Raw genomic sequence first — 25,894 nt, forward strand, 5'->3', positions numbered from 1 at the left:
TCACTCTCTTTTGCCCTAATGCTAAGCGTAGTCCTTGAAGCCTCCTTGACCTAGAAAAGAGGTCCATTCTCATTATTCTTCTCGACTCCAATCTCTCCAAAGGATTAGGCACTGGTCTACCATAAGGTGATCACTTTAAAAAACATTTTTCTCCACCTTTCCTTCTTTTATCTAGGTCTAGCCATGTTAGGCCTCCTAGGGAATCACTTTCCCGACAAACTACCCATAGAAAAACATTGATCTCTTGGCCTCTTCTATGTTGGTGTGCCTCCTAAGTCTCCTCCAAATTTGAGGAAATTTCGACGATTGGATTGTGAGATATCCCAAGCCCTAGCCTTGAGACCAATGTTTGCTCTAGGTTCCCCTAGGCTAGTACCTCATAGGGATCATGGTGTCACCTTTAATAAAAAATTCTTTCTTTAATCCCCTTTTCTTCCTTGTTTAGGTCAAGCTCATCTTTGGTTGCTACCCCCCCCCCTCTTAACCTAATCTGGGTCCCGTGTGATCCCATCTCTTATCAAAGTCAACTCTTCAAAAACCACTTGGGAAGCCAAGTTCTGCAAGGATTTTAGGGATTAAGAAGCCCCTTTCCAAGTTGCCTTCCCTAAGCCAATCCCTTAAATCCCTATTCCCCTATCCTAGAGAACCTTGCACCTTGCTTAAGAAGCAAGCAAGTCCCAATCTTAAGTCTCTTCTAAGAAAGGGTCATAGAAATCACTTCATATCCATCATATTTAGTCTATCCTTCATAAGTGATTGGTAAAAGTCCATAAAGAGTAGGAAGCTTAAGCTATGGTGATAGTGGGCTTTAGCTTCATTGTTGCTCTTGACCTAACAAGTGCCCCTCTAGGACCCCTGCTATTTTGAGCGGTAATAGACCCACATTTGTCCATTGGGTCCACAAGGTGTTATCCACCCCCTCCTTTTATCCAAACCTTGGGTCGGGCCTGGAACAGTATGAGTAGATCAAATTTTCGCATTGTTTGCAACTATACCTCCAGGAGTGAGGTGGGGTGGTATGGAGTTATAATCCCAGAGTTGTAGAGATTGGGCAGGGTCCTTGAGGAGTCCACCTCATGGATCATTACCCAGTTATGGGGGCCCACAGTATTCAGTAGCAATATGGATCAGTGGCAGTTGATGCAGTCAGTACTAGAGTGACAGTTGCAGACTAGTAGAAGTCATATGCTGAGGAGCGCAGAGCAGTGTTGACAGTGGAGCAGGGCACTCAGTGCAGAGTTGGCAGCGTTATGTTTTGGTAGCATCAGAAGTGCTCTAGTCTTGAAAATTGGTGGAGAGGCTAAGACACATGAGTTCTAAAGAACCCAGAAACCGTTTAGTGAAATTTCACTCGGATTGTATTTTATTAAAATAATTAATATTTTTAATGGGGTTTTTAAGTCTAAACTTAGGAAAATTAAAATATTAATGGGTATTAATCAAAATATGGGTGAGAATGATCTAGAAGGCGGATCAAGTAATGTTTTAATCTTAGTCGTTGATTAGAGACTTAATCTCGGTCGTTGAAGACTCAACAGGAAAAGTATAAAATGGAGGCTTGGGGTTCATTTGGAAACACACACACAGAGATTGAGGAAATCGATTTTCTAAGGTGAGAAGTTCTCAGGAGGAAAATCAATTAGGAAGATCTTGTAGCTGAGGGGCAAAGAGAATCCGGGAGGACTTTCTAGAAAATAATGAACAGAGAGGCGGAGGAAGCTTGCAGAGGGAAAACGCAGTAACCGAGAGAGTTGACCCAAAAAAGTTGTCTATTACACAAAATCCAGATTTGTCGGAACAGTGGAAACTGTCGAGAACTGCCAAAACTACTGGGAACTGCCAAAACTGTCGGGAACTGTCACAACTGCGAGAAGAGCTAACGCAAAGGCAGTGCAGTAGCCGGGAGAGATGACGCAGAAAAGTTATCTATCACGCAGAATCCAAAACTGCTAGAACAGTCGAAACTGCCGCGAACTGTCAGAACTGTCGGGAACTGTCGGGATAGCTGACGCAGAGAGCAGAGCAGCTGACGCAAAGGGCAGAGGAGCTGACGCAGAGCCTAAAGGTTGACATAGGGCCAGCGCAGAAATAGTCGGGGTTAGCCAGTCTTGTGCCGGATCAGCCAGAATTCTGCCAGGTGAAGTGAGGTAAAACTCACTCAAATTTTCCGCCAGTGTTTTCTCTGTAAAGGATTACTAGATGAGCATTATAGATTTGTATTCAGATATTTCCCCTGAATAATAATAAAACCCTTAGAGCCGCTGTGACATCCCCAGTGAATTTCTAGGCAATTTTGGCATTGATTTTAACTGCATTAGCTTGCTAATCTGTCAATTATACACTATTGTAGTAAATAGATCAGATCTGAAATTTTCTGAATCACACTCCAAAAACCCTAAAAATTGAATTTTTTTTCAAGTTGGGTGAATTTTACTATTTTTGAGAATATTGGGCCTTGTTTCTGATATCTCTAGCTTGCTAATCTGTGGGTCAATTTACTGTTGTAATAACTTATTACAGGGTGAAATATTACTGAATACATCTTCATAAAGTAAGCTAGACACATAAATTTACTTTTGTTGGTCATTGGAAAGTTTTGTACTTCATATGTTGGGCAAATTTTATAATTTAGTGTTTTTTCTACTATTGTCATAACATTAATAAGCGTTGAAATTTGTTGAAGTACTACTATTGATTTAACTGTTGAGATCTAACACTTGTGTGGTTTACTCTAAGTTTGTAAAATTTCTGGAATTTGGCACCTAAAACACTCATACATTTAAGCCCTAAATCTAATGTTGTGATAACTGGAATCTAATTGGCATCTTTGTCTTTGGTAATCACTCTAAATCTTGGCATCTAAGTTTTCATTTGTCTATCTTGAATGGTGATTAGTTTATCTTAAAGTGGTATCAAACATTGTTGAAAAATTGGCATTTTACATCTTGTGAGAATTTGTTGAAGTTTTGCACTGATGTCTCTAACGCAATTTATTTTGTTCAAGATTGTCATCTCATCATTGTTAAGTACTATCGCTATAAGCTAATTTGCACTAAGTACTCAAGTAACATAAACAATCTTAATTCAAGATAATCTCACTCATAATCTCTTGCATAAGCATCCTAGATCTAGCTTGCATTAAAACTTACCTCCTAGCATAAGCTACACTGATAAAAATCTAGGACAACCCTTCTCACCTAGCTTGAGGGGCTTGGCAACTCTTCGGTGGTTAACACGGTGACCTTGCAGTCGTCAGAGCCACAGTCTCTGCAGCGCCGGAGGCATTGGGTGATAGGAGCACAACAGAAGGTATTGTTAATCAGGCCCTAGCCTGCTTCCTGTTGGCCTCCTTCCCACAACCTACCTTGGAGCCCAGCTTCAAAATAGTTAAGGGAAGGTCATACTTAGACTAGGCATATAATTAAAATAAACCAAGATCATTGCATCTCACATAGATCCTAGGACTTGCACATCATATAGAATAGTTAATCATTCAAGCAGCGGGTGTCTATCTGGTCACTTGGTTTCAAATTACCATAAGCAATAATTGCGACTCCATTAAGGCATTGATCTCATACTTAAAATCTAATCTAATCATCAATCTTGCTAAATTTAACCAAGTAACTAGGCCACTCATCTGTGTCTCCTAAACAAGTTGGTTTCCAACTTGTTATCCTTCACCTCATTCCATAGTGTTAAATTTGGCAACTAGGGCCAAACTCCACCTTGGACAGCTCATATGATGCAGCTGATATTTTTATTGGATTCCTCTCTCCGAGAGGTATGGGATTGATCTAAAGATCATCTCATTCTGACATGTACAAATGGAATTATGAATTTAGTTTTTTTATGGACAAAAGGTCAAGGTCGGCCAGCAAACTAATGTAGGCTCAGAAGCCCAACAGTGACGTATATTTATCCTCAACGTTTGCATATAAATAGAAGGTGCCTTTGCCTCATTTGGACATCACTCACTTCTCACGCATCTCTCTCTCCTCACATGATTGGGTATAGATTTCAGCACAACCTCCCTCCACACGTGCAAAGAAGAAGAAGACAGTTTTCTGCATTGACCGAATTTCAAGGAAGTTTGACCAGCATTTTGACCAGTAGCGTTGACCTGTTTGACTGCGTTTTTGTGAGGGAAATTTATGTTTGGGCAGGCCACATTTCTAGGCATAGAAATTGAAGCAGACCATACTGTTTGACCAACGTTGACTGTAGAAAGGTTTGACTACAGCATTGACCAAGTTTGACTGAGTATTTTAGGATTGTTTTTCGCTGATTTGATTTGTTGTTGGAGGCTGAGTTGACTAAGTTTGATCGAGCTGTTTTGGAAGTCAAAATATGCCCTGTTGACCATCGTTGACTTTCTAGTTAGGGCTTTTTGTGGTTGCTATTTGACTGGACAGATTTCACTTTGATTGGGCAAGTGAATATTACATATTGTACTCTCTCTCTGTTGAACTTCTGAAGAATAATAAGAAGAATTAATCAAAGGGTTTCCCCACATTGGGGTTTGTCCCTAGCTAGCGCCATATCCTTTGTCCTCTTGTCTTGGCTTGTCTTCTATTGTTATTGTTTATGTTATATCTGCATTTTACTATCATGTTAATGTGATTACTAATCTAGAAATTGATATCGGGCTAATAAGAAAATTGAAGTAAATTTTTCTCAAGCATAGAACACACCATTGTTATATAAAATTAACATGTTATCAGAGGTGAGGTGAAGACAAAGCCCAATCAAGAGTGAAAAGAGCAATCACTGAGAAGAGAAATCACTGAGATTTGTGGGACAAGGACAAGAGTCAATGGCCTCCACATCCTAATTTAAATCGGATGACAAGCTTCATGATAAGTCTGATTATCATGCATGGAAGATGTCTCTTGATTTGACTTTAGAAGAGCAAGATGTTATGGACTATGTGCAGGGAAACATTTCTGAACCTCCTTCTAATGCACTGGTTGCTGCTAAGACAAAGTACAAGAAGGATGAAGTCAAAGCAAAGAAGATCATCAGGGATTCTATTCATAAGCATTTAGTTGCTTACATCTCTAATTTGAACACATCAAAGGAGATGTATGGCAAGTTGGTTGGCATGTTCAAAGCTAGCAATGCAAACCAAGTTCTCTTTCTCAAAAACTAGCGGAAGGACATAAAGTAGGGAAGAGGTGAAGATATTCAATCCTACTTCATGAGGATTACTGAGATCAAAAATGATCTTCTTTTGATTGGAGAAGCTATTGCAGATAGGGAGCTCACTCTCATTGCCCTTGGAGGATTCCCTCGTGAATGGCACGTGTTCAACACTACTATTCTTAACAACGACAGGATTCCAAGTTTTGAAGAATTGATAACTAGATGTTCTCAAGAAGAGACAAGGATGATGGAACTAGATATGCCTTCAAATAGGAATGATCCTCCTGCATTCTCCACTCATGCTAAAAAGAAGAACAATGCAGGTTCAAAGAAGCAATGTCAAGGAAAAACAGATTTCAAGAATGGAAGGAAAGGAAGATGCTTCATTTGCAACAAGTTTGCCCACTATGCTAGGGAGCATCCTAATAGAAGGGATACACCTCATGATGATGACAACCACAACAACAACACTTTCAGGGGCAACAACAATCAAAGGAATGGCAGATTCAACAACCGAGGAAAAAGGAATACTCCTGCTAAAAACATGGAAATGGTCACCCTCCCAAAAAATCAAGAAGCTCCAAGTATGATGAATCTAATGTTGTTGATAACAAGCAAAAAGAATTGTATCTTATATCTGCCCTCTCTACTGCCTCTCCTCCGAACACCTTGGGAAATTGGTTGATCGATAATGGTGCCTCAAGGCACTTCACTAGGTATAAGGAAGCTCTTTCAAATCTGATTGAAAATGATACAAATTTGGAAATTATCCTTGGAGACAATGCCACCTATCCCGTGAAGGGAGTTGGGAATGTTACTCTTCAATTGAATCAAGGTAACACCATTCATCTACAAGAAGTACTATATGTACCTGATCTAAAGAAGAACTTGGTATCTATCTCGGCAATGGAGGACAAAGGATTCAAGGTGGCATTCATCGATGGAAAGGTACGTGTGTGGAATAAAAAATTCAAAGATGCATTTACACTTGGATTCAGGGTTGATAGCCTATATCAAGTTGGAGGAAGTCCATTGGGAGCTATGTCTTGCGACACATCACTTCAATCCGAATTATGGCACCGGAGGTTTGCTCATCTACATTATAAGGCTCTACCCGATGTGAGGAAGATGGTGACAGGTATGCCCGAATTTAAAATAGAACATGAAGGTGTTTGTCAAGGGTGTGCCGAAGGAAAGCATACAAGGGGAACATTCCCCTCAAGTGATAGCAAGACTAATGACATATTGCAATTGGTTCATTCTGATCTATCTGGTATGATGCCCGCGAACTCTTTGGGAAGATATTTATATTATGCTATCTTTATGGATGATTTCTCTCGCAAAACTTGGATATATTTCTTGAAGAAGAAGGACGAAGTCTTCTCATGATTTCGTTCTTTCAAAGCTTTGGTCGAAAATCAAACCAAGAAGAAGATCAAAATATTGAGGATCAATAATGGAACCGAATATGAATCAAATGAGATTAATAACAATTGTAGAGAAGCTGGCATTAAGAGGTAGACTACTACCACATATACTCCTGAGCAAAATGGTGTTGTTGAAACGAAGAATCGTTCTATCATAGAAGCCACTTGTGCCATGCTTCATGATCAAAGTCTTCTGAAGTTCTTATTGGCCGAAGCTGCAAACATTGTCGTGTACATTCAAAATAGATGCCCTCATCAAGCGTTGGACTCCAAAACTCTTGAACAAGTTTTCACCGGTAAGAAACCTGATGTTTCTCTTTAGAATTTTTGGTAGCCCCGTATATTTTCATGTGCCGAAAGAAAAGGGAAGCAAATTGGATGCTTCTAGGAAGAAAGGAACATTTGTGGGCTACAATGAAACTTCTAAGGCATATAGAATCTATGTGCCTGGTCAAAGAGAAGTGGAGATAAGTCATGATGTCACCTTCGATGAGGATGTTTCCCTTGGGAAGATTAGTAACCTTCCTATTCCAAGGAAGGACAAAGAAGCAGATTCAGGAAAGCAGGGAGAACCGCAGGATGAGCTGATGCCCGATGTTGAAGGACCAATGGATCCCATTGATCCACCCCCTCATGAGCCCTCCTCCTCAAAAAGGAGACCTTCATGGCTTAGGGAAATTCTGAAGATGTCGAGAGACATGTTGCACCTAGGGGGACATTTTGTGAAAGTAAGAAGCCAAACAGGTACCAAGGGTATTTAACTACAATGAGAACCATTGTTCAATCTGAGCCTTGCACATTCGAAGAAGTTGTAAAGCACCAAGTTTGGAAGGATGCTATGAACGAAGAGTATGAGTTGATTATGAAGAATGATGTCTAGGATGCGGTCCCTAGACCCAAGGACAAATCTGTTGTCACCTCGAAATGGCTCTACAAGATCAAGCATGGAGCTTATGGAAGTGTTGAAAAGTTCAATGCTAGATTTGTTGCTCAAGGCTTCTCTCAAAAGGAAGGTGTGGACTACGATGAGATATTTGCACTTCTTGCCCGATATACCACTATCCGTTCGATTATAGCCCTTGCTGCCTCACAAGGATGGAATCTACATCAAATGGATGCCGAGACTGACTTCTTACATGGTTCGATTAAGGAGGAAGTCTATGTAGAACAACCCGAGGGGTTCGAAGTTCAAGATCGTCAGACACATGTATGTAGGTTGAAGAAAGCACTCTATGGGTTGAAGCAAGCTCCCCGAGCTTGGTATGAGAGGATCGACAACTATCTAATGAAGTTTGGATTTACGAGAAGTGAAGTTGATCCGAACCTCTATTTTATGTGGACGAACTCTTTCTGACTGGTGCACACCCTCTTATTCATCAATGTAAGAGGGAGTTGACTTCTGAATTCGAGATGAAGGACCTAGGATTGATGCATTACTTCCTAGGATTGGAGAGCTACTTGAAAGATTTGGGATGGTCGACTACAAGTGCGTGACTACTCTTATGGAACTTAACTTCAAGAAGTTATGCGGAAGTGTTGTTGGGCCCGATTTGGGAAATCCTTCTGAGTATCGCCAGCTCGTGGGGCCCCTGATGTTCTTAGGGAACTCCCGTCCAGACATATGTTTTGCAGTGAACACATTGAGTCAGTTTATGTTCGAGCCTCATCACATACACTGGATTGCTGCCAAGAATCTCTTGAGATATCTCCGAGGCACAATCACTTATGGACTGAGATACACTTCCGGGAATGTAAGGCTCCATGGTTATTATGATGTTGATTGGGCTGGCAGTGTAGTGGATCGTAAAAGCACATCTGGATGTTGCTTCTCTCTAGGTCCTGCTTCGATATCCTGGCTGAGCAGGAAGCAGAAGTCGGTTGCTTTGAGCACCGCTGAGGCTGAATACATTGCTGCTAGTATGGCCTCCTGTGAAGTTATTTGGTTGAGGAAGCTCTTTAGTGAGCTGTTTGGACATGTGCTCCACCGTGATCTATTGTGACAATCAAAGTGGGATTCGTCTTTCTGAGAATCCCGTGTTTCATGACTGCTCCAAGCATATTGATATGAGGTACCACTTTATCCAAGATGTGGTACAATGGGGAGCAATAAGGCTCTATCATATTCAAACTGATGATCAAGTCACAGATATTCTCACAAAGCCCCTGGGGTAGGTCAAATTCTTAACCTTTCGTAAACGACTTGGAGTCATGGAGAGACCCTCTTATGAGGATCCCATATGAGATGGATGTTGACCTCTGGGAGCTCCGGGGGGCTTGGGGTACTTCTTGGAGAGATGAGCGACCATAGGGTGAGTGGTTCACCTTCCCCTAATGGTGCGCAATGTACAGGGTGAGTGGTTCACCTTCCCCTGTGATACCCCATGTTGAGATATGCATAGGATGAGTGGTTCACCTTCTCCTATGGCATATGAGCAAGATGAGTGGTTCACGTTCTCCTGCCAGTACATCCTACCCATGCAGTATGGGACTCATGGGAAGTACCTCTCATCTGGTCATTGAGTAAGGAAATTAGGATAGGGACCATAGTACTACCGATGGATGCATCGTGAACTACTGTACTCCCTATGCTAGGATGTTTGATATTGATCTGGGATCAATGAAGACTGACTTCGGGTCAGTAGAGAGTAGTATGATACACTCTTGATTATTGGAGACTGACTTCGGGTCAGTGGAGAATGGTATAATACATTCTCGATCATTTCTTCTTCATTATTTCTTCATGGTTCAGCAGAGCAAAGCAAGAATGACAGGGATTGTACTGATTGTCAGATGGTTTGGCAGGTGGAGTTCTTCCTAGTTGAGAGGGAGTGTTAAATTTGGAAATTAGGGCCAAACTCCACCTTGGACAGCTCATATGATGCAGTGGATATTTTTATCGGATTCCTCTCTTCGAGAGGTGTAGGATTGATCTAAATATCATCTCATTCTGACATGTACAAATGGAATTATGAATTTATTTTGTTTATGGACAAATTGTCAAGGTTGGCCAGCAAACTAATGTAGGCTCAGAAGCCCAACAGTCACGTCTATTCATCCTCAACGTTTGCATATAGAAGGTGCATTTGCCTCATTTGGACATCACACACTTCTCAAACATCTCTCTCTCCTTACATGATTGGGTACGGATTTCAGGACAGCCTCTATCCACACATGCGAAGAAGAAGACAGTTTTCTGAGTTGACCGAATTTTAGGGAAGTTTGACCAATGTTTTTTACCTGTTTGACTGCATTTTTGTGAGGGAAATTTGTGTTTGGGCAGGCCACATTTCTGGGCATATAAATCGAGGCAAACTATATTGTTTGACCAACGTTGACTGCAAAAGGGTTTGACTGCAGCATTGACCAAGTTTGACCGAGTATTTTCAGACTATTTTTGGGTTGATTTGATTTGTTGTTGGAGGCCGAGTTGACTAAGTTTGACCGAGTTGTTTTGGAAGTCAAAATCTGGCCTGTTGACCAACGTTGACTTTCTGGTTGACTGGACAAATTTCACTTTGATTGGGCAAGTGAATATTACATATTGTACTCTTTCTCTCTGCTGAACTTTTGACAAGCAATAAGAAGAATTGATCAAATGGTTTCCCCACATTGGGGTTTGTCCCTGGCTAGCACCATATCTTGTGTCCTCTTGTCTTGGCTTGTCTTCTACTATTATTGTTTATGTTCTATCTGCATTTTACTATCATGTTAATGTGATTGCTAACCTAGAAATTGATATTGGGCTAATAAGAAAATTGAATTAAATTTCTCTCAAGCATAGAACATAACATTGTTATCTAAAATTAACACATAGGGACTACCCAACATAGCCTGCTGTTGGGAGACTGATCCAAAAACAGTAGAATTGACTATTTGCACAATTTCACCAAATATTAACTAAGGTTGCTTTTTAAGTGATTTAATAAGGAAAATGGATTCTTATGTGCCTTAAACTTAAAAACATGAAATTTGAAATCAACCATGAACAGCAGAAATAAGAAGCAAACACAGCAAATTTGATGATGGAGTTCGTTCCTCCTAGACTAATAGGCTTTGACCTAAACTTTCCAACGCAACTTTCATATTACAAAAAGGCCCAATATTGGCCAAGATATGCCTCAAAAGGCATTTACAAGCAATGTCAAAACAATAATCTAAGCTCCACTTTACATCTCCCATGCTAAAGGCGCATTGGTAGAATCTTTTTATAACCCCACAGGCAGGTTCCGGGATCAAACCCGTGGATCTCCCGAGATTTGATTGCAACAACATGTATTAACATAGTTTTGACTGTTGGTTTATTAACATACCATGCCATATATATGATATATGGTCTATCACCAAAGTTTTAATATAGTATAACAATATCGGCGGATATACAAATGAATCTCCACGTGCCATATATAACATATGGTATATAACCATAGTATAACAATAGACTTCAGTGATATGTATTAAAACTTCCACACAGGATTCGAGGTAACATATATATGTTAAACTTTGGTATATAGTCGTTGTATTATGGTTGCTCCGCGTCGAGTTTAGAATGGTGTTAACACATTTGGCATTGGCGTTTAAACAAACTAAGGGTTTCGCTGGCCGCCAGATATGGCGGGCTCCGCCAACCCTTCCCGCACCATGTAAATAAAACAAAGTTTAAATATAGTTTTGCTCCCATGATATATTAATTTATGTCATGGCCAGTTGGTAAGGTTTCGGGTTGTCAGCCCAGTGGTTGCAGGTTTGACCCAAGGCTTGGTAGTTTGACCTGTGAGTTTGACCTGCTGCCATGTGCCCTACTGACCTGCTGCCACTTCTCCTGCTCTGGTGTTGCCACTTGTCCTACTCTGGGCCATTTTTTTGCATGTTTGGACAAAACTTCAGAACGCCTTTCCTCCCTCATACGAAGGCCATTTTGAGAACTGAACATACCACCGGAATCAGCACGACGAGCTCTTCAACTTGGCGTTGGTTTCATGAGTATCTAAGACTGATAAATTTTGAGCATTTTGAGAATCCTCCTAGATCATTCCTCTCCACTGGAAGCTTTTGGACCACCAAAAGTTTGGTTTTAAGTAGATATGAGGTGAGGGTATTGTTCCCTCACCCTTCCGATCTCCATCCACCTTGCTTTGCTTGGATTCATGCCTTTGAGTCCCACTCAAAGATACTCTACATCTCCTTGCCTGGAAGTGTGGACCTTCCTATCCAAGATGGTATCTTCCTGTAACTCAGTCATACATTCAAGTGCAAAATCATCTATTGTTGGAATTTGAGCATTTTCCTCTTGATCCATGATCATTGGAGGTTCATACAACTTCAATTTATCAACATTTACAACTGAATATATATGCATGTATGGAGGCAAATTTAACCGGAATGCATTGTGCCCAATCTTTTCAACAATTTTAAAAGGACCATACCTTATAGGTTTCAACTTTTTACCTTCACCTTTCATCCTTTCTTTGCTAATGTATAGCCATACTTGATCACCAACCTGGAAGTGATGATCCATCCAATGCTTGTCATGATGCATTTTGTATTTGGCCCGACTTTTCTCCAATTGATCCTGCACTGCTTCATGAATCTTCTGGATTCTTTGAATGAACTTGATTGTGTTGTCGGCATGTCCATCCCCCTTAGCTTCTCACCAAACATAAAGTCCATTGGTGATTTTGGCAAGTACCCATAACATGTTTCAAAAGGAGATCTACTAGTAGAAGAGTGTAAGGCCCAGTTGTAAGCATGTTGGACATAATGTAAGGATTCATCCCACAACTTAGGATGTTTGTAGCAATAACCTCTGAGAAGATGTACCATTGTTCTGTTCACCACCTCTGTTTGCCCATTGGTTTGTGGATGATAAGTTGTGCTCTTTTTCAACTTAGTGTCCATGATTCCCCACAAAGTGGACCAAAAATCTCCCAGAAAACGAGAGTCCCGACCTGAGATTATAGAAGTAGGCAACCCAAAATAAACCCACACATTTTGAAAGAGCATTTGTGCAGTTTGTTCAGTTGTTACTTGCTTTTTACATGGAACAAGAATACAAATTTTGCTAAATCTATCAACCACAACATACAAATAATCATGCCCTTTTCTAGACATTGGAAGCCCTCCTACAAAATCCATTGATATACTTTCACATCGTCGAGAAGGAACTGGAAGTGGCATATACAAACCTAACTTTTTTTTGTTTGGTTTGCTTGTTGAACACATGACACAACCTTTGACGTACTTAGCAAATGTTTCATTCATTCGAGGCCAATAGCAAAACCTTTGTAATTGTGCCACTATCTTACTTACACGAAAATGCCCTAAAACACAAGAAGAATGCGTTTCCCTAATCACATGCACTCTTTCTCCCTGTGGTATGCACAACTTGCCAAGATGGTACAATACCCTATCATGAATATGATAATTCACTTCTTCCACCTGAGCACCATGAGTTAGTGATTCATAAACATCCTTAAAATCAGTATCTTCAGCATATTGTTCTATGTATATTTAAAGATTACTAAATGGAATTGCTACAAAAACCCCATCCATCTATAATGTCAAGACTGTTGCAACTTAGTTTGTGATTGAAGGTACTGAAGTGGTTGATGATCTGTATGAATCACTGTTTCTTTGCCCATTAAATAATGTTTCCATTTTTTAACACTTTCCACTAATGCATACAATTCTTTATCATAAGTTGGATAGTTAGCAACTGCTTTAGAAAATGTTTCTGAATGAAAACAAATAGGCTTTCCTTTTTGTAATAATACTACACCCATTTCATACCCACTAGCATCGGTTTCTATTTCAAATGGTTGTTGAAGGTCTGGCAAAGCCAAGATTGGAGATGTAACAATTTTCTACTTTAAAGTATAAAATGTTTTTTGTTGTTTTCCTCCCCACTGAAAGGAGACTTTAGAACTTGTTAAAGCATGAAGTGGTGATGCAATAAAAGAGAAATGAGAAATAAACTTCCTCCAATACTGAACTACACCCAAGAAACTTCTAACTTTCGTCACATTTTGAGGTCTTGGCCACTTAACAATTACTTCAATTTTAGTTGGATCTATTTTTAGTTGACCTCCTCCAACTATGTAACCAAGATATACTAAGGAAGTTTTTCCAAATTCACATTTAGAGAGTTTGAGATACAGTTTCTCTTTTTGCAACACATCAAAAACTTGTTTAACATGCTTTATGTGTTCTTCCCAACTTGAACTGAAAATAAGGATATCATCTAGATAGACTATGACAAACTTATCAATAAAAGGACAAAAAACATCATTCATCACTCTCATAAAAATTGTGGGAGCATTGCATAACCCAAATGGCATAACCAGCCATTCAAAAAGCCCCTGTCTAGTCTTAAACGTAGTTTTCCATATATCATTCTTGTTGTCGCACAGATTGACACGACAACGCTCAGACCGGGGGCTGTCACCCTGATCCCCGATCTCTCCGTTTAAGCCTGTCTCCCACGGCTAAGGGGGGTAGACCCTATAGGAAAATGGGTGACCAACTGTGAACCAGTTGGGTTGGGAGACACGAAAAAACGAGCACTAAATTGATTTTGTTAAGTTAAAAGACCAGTGCCTTGTGGGATTGATGTTTAAACGATTACTTGCTAGATGTTGTAGAAATATAAACCATGAACAACAATCATTTATCATCAAATAAATCGAACAATGCAAGATATCCAGTAAAACCACAATGCTCTTATAATGATTCAGCGATTAAAGCTCAATAATGATATCCCAGCGAAAAATTTTGAAAGATAAAATGCTTTGAACAATCACGTAAAACACTAACAAGAGACCACATTCATGTAGTTAATCCTCAGATGAACATTGAATCATATTAAACACTAATTCCCACGTCAAAATTTTTAGCCTCAGCATAAAAGATGAAACCTAAGAAATTCCCGAGCCAAGACTGAAATTTTTTTTTTTATGTTTTTCAAATGAAAATTAAAGACTAAATGAAACTCTAAATATTAAAATCTAAACTAAAAGAAAAGAAAAATTTTTTTTTTATATGATTTTAAAATTTTGAAATTTTTATGATTTTTTTAAAGTAAATTTAAAACTAATGTAAAACTAAATTAAAATCTAAATGAAAATAAAACTTAAGAAAACCAAAACTTAAATTTATTAAAATCTACTTCGATTTAAATTAAAATCTAAAACTATAAAATCAAAACTAAAAGTCTATTAAACTTAAAACCTAAAAAAAGAAAATAACTAAACTAAAGAAAAGAAAAGAATGAAACAAACAATTTTAATAAACACTATAGAACTTCTACGCTAAACCCTTACCATACCGCGTATGTGGAAAGTCGTGAGCAAAATCGCAGTCACGTTTGAGAAAGCCGACGCAGAGAGAAGCTTTCACTGTTGACTGCTTTGAAAAAAGAAATTATCCAGCCGACGCACTGATATATGAAGAGATCGCCCAGAATAACTCAGCGTATGCGTTACAGCCTCAGACAGGACTGCGTGATGGCTTACAGAACGCAGAGAATCGTTGAAGAGTGAATCGCTTGAAGGGATCGAGCTGCACGTCGATAATCCAGCCACCACATGCCTTGAATCCCAATTTCTTCTTCTATCTCGTCTTGTATATGCGTTCTGAGACCAAAAACGACTGTACAGCCTCCCAAGATGTATCAAAATGACTAGTAAAATAAAACAAAATCGTGATCTCTTATGGCTTTTGCAGGTGACGGCGGGAGAACAGCGATAAATGATCCGGTTGCAAATGAAAAACGCGTGAAGCAGATAAGGAGCGGACAGATGCAGGCAGAAGGGGGACGTGGGTAGCTTAGGAAGTTGCTAGATGAGGTAAAGGGAACTGCAAATCCGAAGATGGCTGCGTGAGGAGAAATGGCCAGCGTAAGGAGGGCCGAGGTGATCCGTGAAGCTGAGGCAAATTTGATGAGAGATTAGGAGAATGTGTGTGGCTGAGGAAAAATACGCAGGTATAAAAAAGCTGATTGAGGACAGGGATGGAAACTTGGATGGAAAAACGCTTCGTGACTGCGGATCTGAAAACAACTGATATCTGAAACCCTTGGATAGCTGAGACAGAGATCCTGCAAGAAAATAAATTTTCCACCAGATTTTATCTCAGACCTGCAACCTGCAATGAAAAAATCACCCAAAAAATGATATATGCATAAAACAAAATTAAAACCCTAGATCAGCTGAGTAATTTACAGATTTTGACCCTTTAACAGCCAGATTTAGCAATAACAGCAGTAATATTATCAGAATTTAATTTTAATGTAAAATGCTTTAGAAAACCCTGCATGCATTCATAAAAAATATATTTCGAATGATAAGCCCGGGATCAAGAACTGGCTGGGCTCTTTCAGAAAACACAACCCGGGAGTTGGCTGGTTCAGCCGAGAACTTCCCCTAACGCCCGGTAATCTGAAAAAAGGATTTCCTGCACAGCTTAAAATCAACCATCAATATAGAAGGAGAAAACAATAGTGAAACCCCGATCAAATGGAGATACCTGCCACTATATTTCAGAATCTAAACTATCATTCAAACCCCAAAGATCAAACAAGATACCTGTGCCTAGATCAATCTTCATTAAGCTATCATTAATGGCTGAAAATAAAATTATGCAGGAAAAATAGAACAATCTTACAGCATTTTCAGAAGAGTAACACCAGCAAGATTTTTAACCCCAAAGTCTTCTTTATTGCACAAAAAATGACTACAAGAGAGCTTTCTTTAGCACCAGACTCTCAGATCTTATCTTCTCAAATGACCCCTAGCACCCTATTTAAAGGAAAAGATCCCAACAGCTAGTTCGAGTGATCCATGTCGAAATGATCTCGACCGTCGATGAGAATCAAGATATCTCTTAATCTCATCCGTCGAATTAGTTAATTCATTAAAAAATGAAAATTTGCATTTATTTCCTCAAAAATATTATTATTTTATTATTTTTAGGGTTTTTGCTTTATTTTATTATTTTTATTTTTATTTTTATTTAAATTTTTTTTTTTTTTTTTTTTTTTTTTTTTTAATTTTTATTTTTTTTAAATGGATCCTCGAACTTAGCCTTTGGAAAAATCACCTAGGACCTAGGACTTAGGACTTATGAGGGGATTAAAACATTTTCTAACCCTCAAGACACTTTAGATCATGACTTTTACAAATTACATCTTAAGGGGGAAAACCCATTTGACATAGACCCTCATAAACCACCCAGTTCTGCGACACAACTATAATCTAGCAGATTAACACACTAGGATTCTCCTAAAATTCTAATGACAAAATCCATTCCAGCTTTGGGGTTAGGCTAAAGGAAAACTCTGCCGATCATGGATCGGTGAGACGAAAAACCTTCCGGAACGTAGATTATCACTTAGAAAATTAGGTCCACCTAGGCAATTTACAGACATGACTCACATCTGCTAAGATTATTTACAAATTTATACATGCAGATTGGGTTTACAAATAAATTGATCAAGCTGCTGATGACTGAGAATGGCACGAACATGTCGATCAAGCGCTACCCCTTTTTGCAAAGAAAAGGGGGTGCACTGATATGGGGCAGTTGACCGGTAGTGGTCAACAATTCTTTGCAATACGAATCTGGTGATAACCACTTCTTAAATCCAGTTTTGTAAAGTAAACAACATTCTTTAATCGATCAAACAAATCATCGATTCTAGGAAGAGGATACTTGTTCTTGATGGTGTTTTAATTTAAAGCTCTAAAATCAACACACATTCTCCAAGTTCCGTCTTTCTTTGGGACTAATATGATCGGTGATCCACAAGGAGAAGAACTAGGTCGAATAAAACCTTTATCAACCAATTCTTGAACTTGTTTCTTAATTTCTTCATTTTCAATGATTGACATACGATACATGCCAATGTTCAGAAGAGGGGCATCAGATTGTAATTGAATCTCATGTTGTATTTCTCGTCTTGGAGGTAAATCTTTTGGTTCTTTAAACATTTCTTTATAAGAATCTACTACTTCAACCAATTTGTCCTTAAACTGAGAATCACACACTTGAAAAGCATCATACTTGTCTTTAGGTTGTTCTTTAACAATCATGAGAATATACTTTTTACTTGAATTTATTAGCCTTTTCATTTGACTGACATTGATTAAATCCAAGTTTGTCTTAATTCTGTGTGCCCTGACAATGTATTCAATTCCATCTTTAAAGAGATGATACTTATTCTCATTTCTATGAAATATGGCATCTCTATCATAAAGATACGAACTACCCAACACAACTCCACATATATCCAAAGGAATCACATCTAGCTCAACTTCATCAACAAAATTAGTTGTAATTGCAAACCTTAATCGACACTGTTTTGTGACTTGCATCTAAGTATTTTCTTTCAACCATCCTAAAGGGTATGGTTTTGGATGATTTTTAGTTTCCAATCCCAATTTCCTTACTAGTTCCTCAGAAATTAGATTTTCTTGTGATCCACTATCGAATAATGTGTCTATCTTAGTGTGTTTGGATATGATCCTTATGTTAAACAATTCAACTCTCTTCTTTTCTTCAATCACATTATTAGCTTTTGAAGAAGATGCAGAACAAGTACAACCAGAGCTAGTTTCAGAAGGAATACTTGTTAGACCTATAGTGGTAATATTTTTTTCATCACTGGAGTCAAATCCCAAATCTTTTTGAACTGCAGCATTAGCTTTCATTTCACCCTTCTTCTTAAGGAACTTATTTGGTTTAAGTTTGGGATCAAGCTTCCAACATTTGGAGTCTTCATGGCGAACCCTCTGACAATGAGTACAAGTAGGCCTTTCTCCTTCCTTCTTTGTTGTTGCCACTTTCTTCCCTTTAAACTTACTCTTTCCCTTGCCTTCTTTGGAATCTTTGTTCACTGAATGCTTGAATGGTTTCTTTAAAAAGTTTGACTGAAAAGGTCTACCACCTAATTCAATATGAATGGCTTGTACACACACTTCATCAAAGTCAGCTGGATTAAACATAAGCAAAGTATGTTGCAAATAAGAATGCAAACTTCCAATATACTTTAACAAAATTTCCTGTGTGTCTAATGGAAAATTAAGTGCTAATGCCTTTTTCCTAAATTCCTATGTAAACTCTTGCACACTTTGTCCTTTACCTTGCCTTAAATGTTGTCAATCCATTACAGCATGTTGCATATATCCTAAAGGATAGAATTTCTTTCTAAGAGCTTTAACAAACTTAGACCATGAAGAGATAATTTTACCATTTTGCTTCAAATCTGATTGAGTTTCACCAAATCAAAGTTGTTCCCGAATTTTTGCAGATTCATCAACAACATTTCGAATTCTACAATACACCTCAAGTTGCTTTATCTAGTTATCTAATTTTTAGGATTCATTTCACCATCATAAATTGGCAACTCAAACTTAACATCAAGCTTCAAAAAAGGAGATTGCTTTGGTTTCTTTTGTGAGTCTGAATCTGAACTTGAATGATAAGAGAATAAAGAAGAAGAAGATGAAGATGGAGGAGAAGGATGTTCATTACCATCAACTTTTTCCTTGCCCTTTTTCTCTTTCGTGCCTTTAGAGGATGAAGTTGCATCTCTCTTCTTCTTATCTTCATAAAGCTATGCAATCATCCTTCGCATATTAAGGAACATTTGCTGAAATTTCTCCTCGCCCTTTGTTTCAGGAGCTTCTCCTTCATTTGCATCGTTCATCTTCAACTTTTGAGAGTCTTTCCTCTTTCTAATCTCTGGATTTACCTTCTCAAGTTTCCCTTCTCCACGTCGCAACCTGGATCTAGTCAACATTCACATTGGCAAATATCTTGCTTATACATGATCAACCTTTCTCTGATACCAAAATATGATCCAAAAACAGCAAAATTGACTATTTGCACAATTTCACCAAATATTAACTAAGATTGCTTTTTAAGTGAATTAATAAGGAAAATGGATATTTATGTGCCTTAAACTTAAGAACTTGAAATCTGAAATCAACCATGAACAGCAGAAATAAGAAGCAAACACAGCAAATTTGATGACGGAGTTCGTCCCTCCTAGACTACATCTTCGGGTCCGCTTCCAATGGGCATCCGATGTATTGAAAATGCTCATAAAGTCTCTTTACATCAAAATTCACCATTATGGAATCTGCTCACAAGCATCAATGGCTAATGTCAACTAATAGGCTTCGACCTCAGCTTTCCAACGCAACTTTCAGATTACAAAAAGGCCCAATATTGGCCAAGATATGCCTCAAAAGGCATTTACACGCACTGTCAAAACAATAATCTAAGCTCCACTTTACATCTCACATGCCAAAGGCGCATTGGTAAAATCTTTTTTATAACCCCACGGGCAGGTCCCGGGGTCAAACTCGCGGACCTCCCTGGATTTGACTGCAACAACATGTATTAACATAGTATTTGACTGTTGGTTTATTAACATACCGCGCGATATATATGATATATGGTCTATCACCAAAGTTTTAATATAGTATAACAATACCAGCAGATATACAAATGAATCTCCATGCACCATAGTTTATAACCATAATATAACAATAAACTTCGGTGATATGTATTAAACCTTCCATGCGAGATTTGAGGTAACATATATATGTTAAACTTTGGTATATAGTCGTATTATAGTTGCTCCACGCCAAGTTTAGAATGGCCTTGACACATTTGGCATTGGCGTTAAAACAAACTGACCCAGGGTTTGGCGGCCTCCGCCAACCCTTCCCCCACCATGTAAATAAAACAAAGTTTAAATATAGTTTTGTACCCATGATATATTAAGTCACGCTATGGCCCGTTGGTAAGGTTTTGGGATGTCAGCCCAGTGGTCGCAGGTTCAACCCACAGCTTGGTAGTTTAATCTGTGAGTTTGACCTACTGCCACTTGTCCTGCTCTGGCGCTACCACTTGGCCTGCTCTGGCCCATTTTTTTGCCTGTTTGGACAAAACTTCATAACGCCTTTTCTCCCTCATACGTAGGCCAGTTTGAGAACCGAACATACCACCAAAATCAACGCGATGAGCTCTTCGACTTGGCGCTAGTTTCATGAGCATCTGAGACTAATAAATTTTGAGCATTTTGAGGATCCTCCTGGATCAGAGATAGCTAGAATGGAGTGGGCGGGGATCAAAGTGACAGCCCTCACCCTGAGCGACAACAAGGCCGAAAGGGCTTCTTATAATGTTTTGTAGCTAGATTTTTTTTTGAAGGAGATTGATCACTATCCTCTCTATAATTCTTTCAGTGGAATCATTATAACTTGAGGAGAAAATTTGCCATTTCTCATTGTAATTCTCATCAAGGCTCAAAAGGCATATAAAGCCTGATCTTTGGAAAATTTTGGAATCTGAATCTTAAAGAATTTTCCCTTAACACTCTAATAAATCCAAGCTAAAATCAACTTCAGGAGACACATTTTTGGCATAAGTCGAGATTTTGAAATCTCTTCCTCATCTGGCAGTGAGCAGTATTGATCATTGGTTGAAGGCAGTGGGTTAGAAAGAGTTTTTTTTGTGGTTTGATATTTTTTTTATTTTGCATGGATACCATCACCAAAGCAAGGAGTTTCCTCTTGTTTCATCAAAAATAGTGAGCCTTTCATCATTGTTCCTGAAATCTTTTGAGATCTGATTACTGAGAAGACTTATAAAGGCATCTCAAGAAGATTCTTCTTTGCAAGGAGATTCATTTGTTAGTAAAACTCATTATCTTTGTAAGACTCCTTGAAAGAAGAGCCCTTCTCCTCTGACTAAGAGGGCCTCTTCCATTGTAACCCTCATTTAATAAAGTCATCTCTTCTCTTGAGGGAGCTTGGAATTTGATTCCACGGCATCCTACTCCTTGTTCAAAAGGGAGCAATCACTAACTGTGTAATTCTTGCTAACTTGAGATGTAAACCCTAACCTCTGCATTTTCAACCTTTGCATCCAAATTGCCATTTAACTTGCACCACTTTTAGCAATCTCATTTTCCATCTTTAAGTAGTGTTTTCATCATTTGAAATTTCTTGTTTGTTCCAACTGCCTAAATAAGTAAGAAATACATTTAATAAGCACACATTAAGGCATATTGAGATCTTGCTATAAGCATTCAAATATAATTGTCATATTACTCTTGTTTCATTGAGCCATCATTTTTCATTAATCATTGTACAAGCTAATCATTGTTCTAAGTGATCATTAATTATCTTGTGGATTGGCATCTTTGTTGATTTCTAGTAGCATCAGATGTGCTCTAGCCATGAAAATTAGTGGAGAGGCTAAAGCACATGAGATCTCCAAGACCCAGAAATGGTTTGGCGAAATTCCACCAAGTTAGAGAGATATTAAAATAATTAATATTTTTAATGGGATTCCTAAGTTTAAACTTAGGAAAATTAAAATATTAATGGGTATTAATACAAAACTGGGTGAGAATGTTCTAAATGGCATAGATCAAGCCAAAATATAATCTTAGCTATTGATTAGAGACTTAACCTCAATCGTTGAAGACTCAACAGGAAAAGTATAAGAGGAGGCTTGAGGGTCAGTTGGAGATACACCAAGATTGATCAGTCAGTTCGATTTTCTAGAGCGGGGTTTACTGAGAAAATTCGAACAAGTGATCTGAGTTGCAGCGAGGGGCAGTGAGTACTTAGCAGAGAGGCAGAGATAGTGCCAGAGGGCCAGCACAATGACTGAGGAGGCAACACAGAGGCAGCTAGAGATTGCGCAGAGGCTGAGGGGCCTGCGTGGGTGGCGCAGAAGACCAGAGAGCTGATGCAAAGAGGCAGAAGGCTGACGCAGGGGGTTCCAGAGCTACGCAGAGGCTAGCAGGGTTAACGCAAAGCCTTGGAGAAGCGCTGGAAGGATTTTCGTGGGGTAGACTAGTGTTGAGACACTTAATATCTGCTTCCGTGAAGAGGTATTACGACATGTAAAAATCTTTGTTGGGTGAGCTAGTTTGGCACCCTAGTTGTACTCAAGAAATCTGCTTAATAATAAAACCCTCAAAACAGTTGCACCGGTTTTCCCGCATTGGGATTTTCCGGGGACGATTGTCCTTATGTGTTTGTCTAGTATTCAGTTGTTGATATGTATATGAGTTAAGGCTGCATTTGTGTTTATTTTTAGTATTTATATGAATAAATAACTTGTTAAGGAATAAACAAGGAGGTGAAATAGCCCCAAGGGTTAGCTCAATCGGTCAAGACGGGGCCTCACCAGATGGGAGGTCACAGGATCAATTCCCGAAAGCTCTTGGGGTCAGGTCTTGCAATAGGCCGAGGGGCGTCAGCCCAGATTTTTCCAGTGGACGTAGCGCCACCCGTTGACCGAAGGTGTCCGTGAACCATGCACCTAAAAAAAATAATAATAATAATAAAATAAATAAATAAATAAAAACAAGTAGGTGAAATAAACCAAATAATGCAGTAGGGATTTCTAATGGGTAACATTTAGAAATTTCAACAATCTTTTGTTGGAACATTGATATCACTAAAGAATTGCATTTTGAATTTTAAATCTAATTGTGCATCCTTAAAATTAACCTCCAAGCATAAGCTTGGTTGTATAGAAATTCTTAGGGCCACCTTCTTACTATTCAATTTGAGGAACTTGACCCTTACTCAATGGTTAAAACAGGTGACCTTGTAGTTCTCTTGCGGGCAATCACTTGTAGGAATGGAGGCACTTGGTGTGAAAATTCCGTAAACCGAAATCCCGACTGCAGCAACTGATTAAACTTCTCCTATCTGTTAATTACTGAGACAAATTATTTACTATTTCCTACAGCAAATATCAAAACTAATATACTGCAGCCTACACCAATTAAATAATATGCCCAAAACAAGAACAAAACAATAGAGAAAGATACACACACATGACAGTTATTTTTGGACAAATGTCCTCGGAAAAACCCAATGTGGGAAAACCGGTGCAACAGATCTGAGGGCTTTATTATTAAGCTGAAGTATTTCTGAATACAATCTCTAGATGCCCTCCTGGCAATCCAGTTACAAAGAAAATCACTTAGCAGAAGAAACTAATGAGATTACCTCACTCTACACTGCAAGTCTCGACTGATACGGCAGCTGCACTGCGAGTTCCCCGGCTACTTTTGCGTTGCCCCTGTGTGGGCCCTGCGTCAGCCTCTAAGTCACTGTGTCAGCTCAACTGAGAATCGATCTGCCTTTAGAAGCCTTTCAAGCCCTCCTGGCTCAGAAACGCTAGCTCCTTCAACAAATTCAGACCTTTGCACTAGAAGTTGTTGCGCTACTCTACGTGGGGCCTGGATGAGCCCTTCCTGGCTCTACATCACTCTCTCTGCCCTCTGTGTTGCCTCCTCTGTGTGTCTTTGCCTCTCTGTTGAGTATTCTTGGCTCCGGAGAAGATCCTCCAGCCAAACTTCCTTTGCCCCTCTCTGCACAAGCTCACTATCGATATTCTCCCGGCAACTACTCTGCTTCAGAAAATCGAACTTCTGAACTCACTCTATGTGTCTTCCAAGTGACCCTCAAACTTCCTTAAATAATCTCTTCGTTGACATTCAACGACCTAGATTAAAAGCTAATCAATGGCTAAGATCATTTTTGTTTGATCCTCGTCTTCTTCTGGAAGTTACACCCACAGTTTATATTAGTACCCTTTAATTATTTTATTTTCCTAAATTTAGAGTTAGGGTTGCATTAAAAATAATTAATTATTTTAATAAAATTGTTTCTTGGTGGAATTTCCCAAAACGCTTTCTGGGTTCTTTGGAATACATGTGCCCAAGCCTCCCTGCAAAATTTGAGACTTAGAGCACATCTGATGCTACCAGAAATCAACACTTGGGTCATTAGAAGCAAGATGAGGTATTGTTAATAAAGCCTTTGCTTTCTTCCTTGGACCTTCTTTCTACAACCTTGTTTAAGACTTCTTCCAAAACAATTGAGGAAAAGGCCCCCACCTAGATTAGGCATTAACTAAAATCAACCAAGACTATGCACTTCACCTAGTTTAGATTTGCATTTCATCTTTCTCTTGTGGCATATTAATCATTGTGAGCTTTACATTTTCCTTGCAACATTGTATCATTGTCATTCTTGAACTTGTCTCTGACTCTCTCATTAATTTGCTCATTGTGGGTCTACATTCTTTATATTTTGTTTGAGCATTTCCTTGAAGTACAAGTTATCTCTATTGCAAGTTGTATTATCTGCTCGTAATTTGATATTTTGCCACTTCGTTGTACTAACTTTCCTTGCAGCAATGCTTATCTTTTAACTTGAAATATTTCCATTTTGCAAGTGGTTTAATCTTTGTTGAGCATTGTCTTAGGGAACTGGTCTATATTTGCAAATCTTGTTGATCTAATTGAGTTCTTTTTATTAAGATATGCATTGCTCACTTAATAATCACCCTTGCTAGCCTAAATTCAAGTTGTCCAAAGAGGTAGTGATCTTGCCCTTAGTCTCCTAAGACTTGTTCAAAATAATGGCATCCATGCTTTTTCCTTTAAAGTATGGAATTTGGTCACACACATAATGGATCAAATACTCTGATCACATTGGGTTATAGAAAGTCTCTAATATAGAAGTTTTCACTGTTGATTCATGGTTCATTATTGAATATTGTTACATTGCAAGTCCTTTGAGCACCCTTGGATAAGCATCTATGAACATATCTTGGTAATTTATTCTGGAAATGAACATATCTTGGTAATTTATTCTGGAAATGAATAAATCTGGTTTTAACTAAGATAGTCGCGACGTTTTCCTTGTAAGTCATTCTTCCCATTTTCACTTGGACATTCTAGCTGTTCGATAGCCACTTAATTCACAGCTTAGCTGGAACATTTGTGTTAATCAAGTTGCATGCTTGATCATTTCCTTTTCATACAAGGCAAATTGGTTATTTGTGATAAAATTTGAAAGTCAAAATCAAGCTAACAAGAGTCTCACACCTTTTGCAATGGCACTAGCATGTTTGAGCATAAAGATTCCCCCCTAGAACTATGATACTTGCATTTGCTTTAGCCTGAAGAGTGGGGCAAGGCTACCGAGGTGACAGTGGGTAGGTAGCCTGAGAGTTGTCTCTAGGCTCCCCCATTGAGGTTAGAACTTTTTCTCTTAGATGGGAGTTTGAGCAATAACAGTGGTAACAAGTGTAATAGAAGTGCCACATCTCATATTCAAAAGCTTGATAAGAATGCCATTGGCTAGTACATAATCCAAAACAAGATGCGAGAATCTTTCAAAATGTTGTATGTCAATTGTAAGAATATAAAATATAAAAATGTACTAATATATTAGTCATGACTAATGTATATAGAAAAATCAATATGTAACAATCAGTTTTTA

At 38.7% G+C, this 25,894-nt stretch overlaps 1 protein-coding gene across 1 annotated transcript in view; it reads right to left on the bottom strand.

Annotated features, from left to right (window-relative positions):
• LOC149257152 (proteinaceous RNase P 1, chloroplastic/mitochondrial-like) overlaps nucleotides 1–25,894 on the bottom strand; it is a 171,384-nt gene that overhangs the window by 18,163 nt on the left and 127,327 nt on the right. The gene's annotated exons all lie outside the window — the stretch shown is intronic.

This window comes from Pinus tabuliformis, chromosome 6 (genome assembly GCF_031772625.1).
Source record: "Pinus tabuliformis cultivar Carrire ecotype Pingquan chromosome 6, CPIR1, whole genome shotgun sequence".
NCBI classification, from domain to species: domain Eukaryota; kingdom Viridiplantae; phylum Streptophyta; class Pinopsida; order Pinales; family Pinaceae; genus Pinus; species Pinus tabuliformis.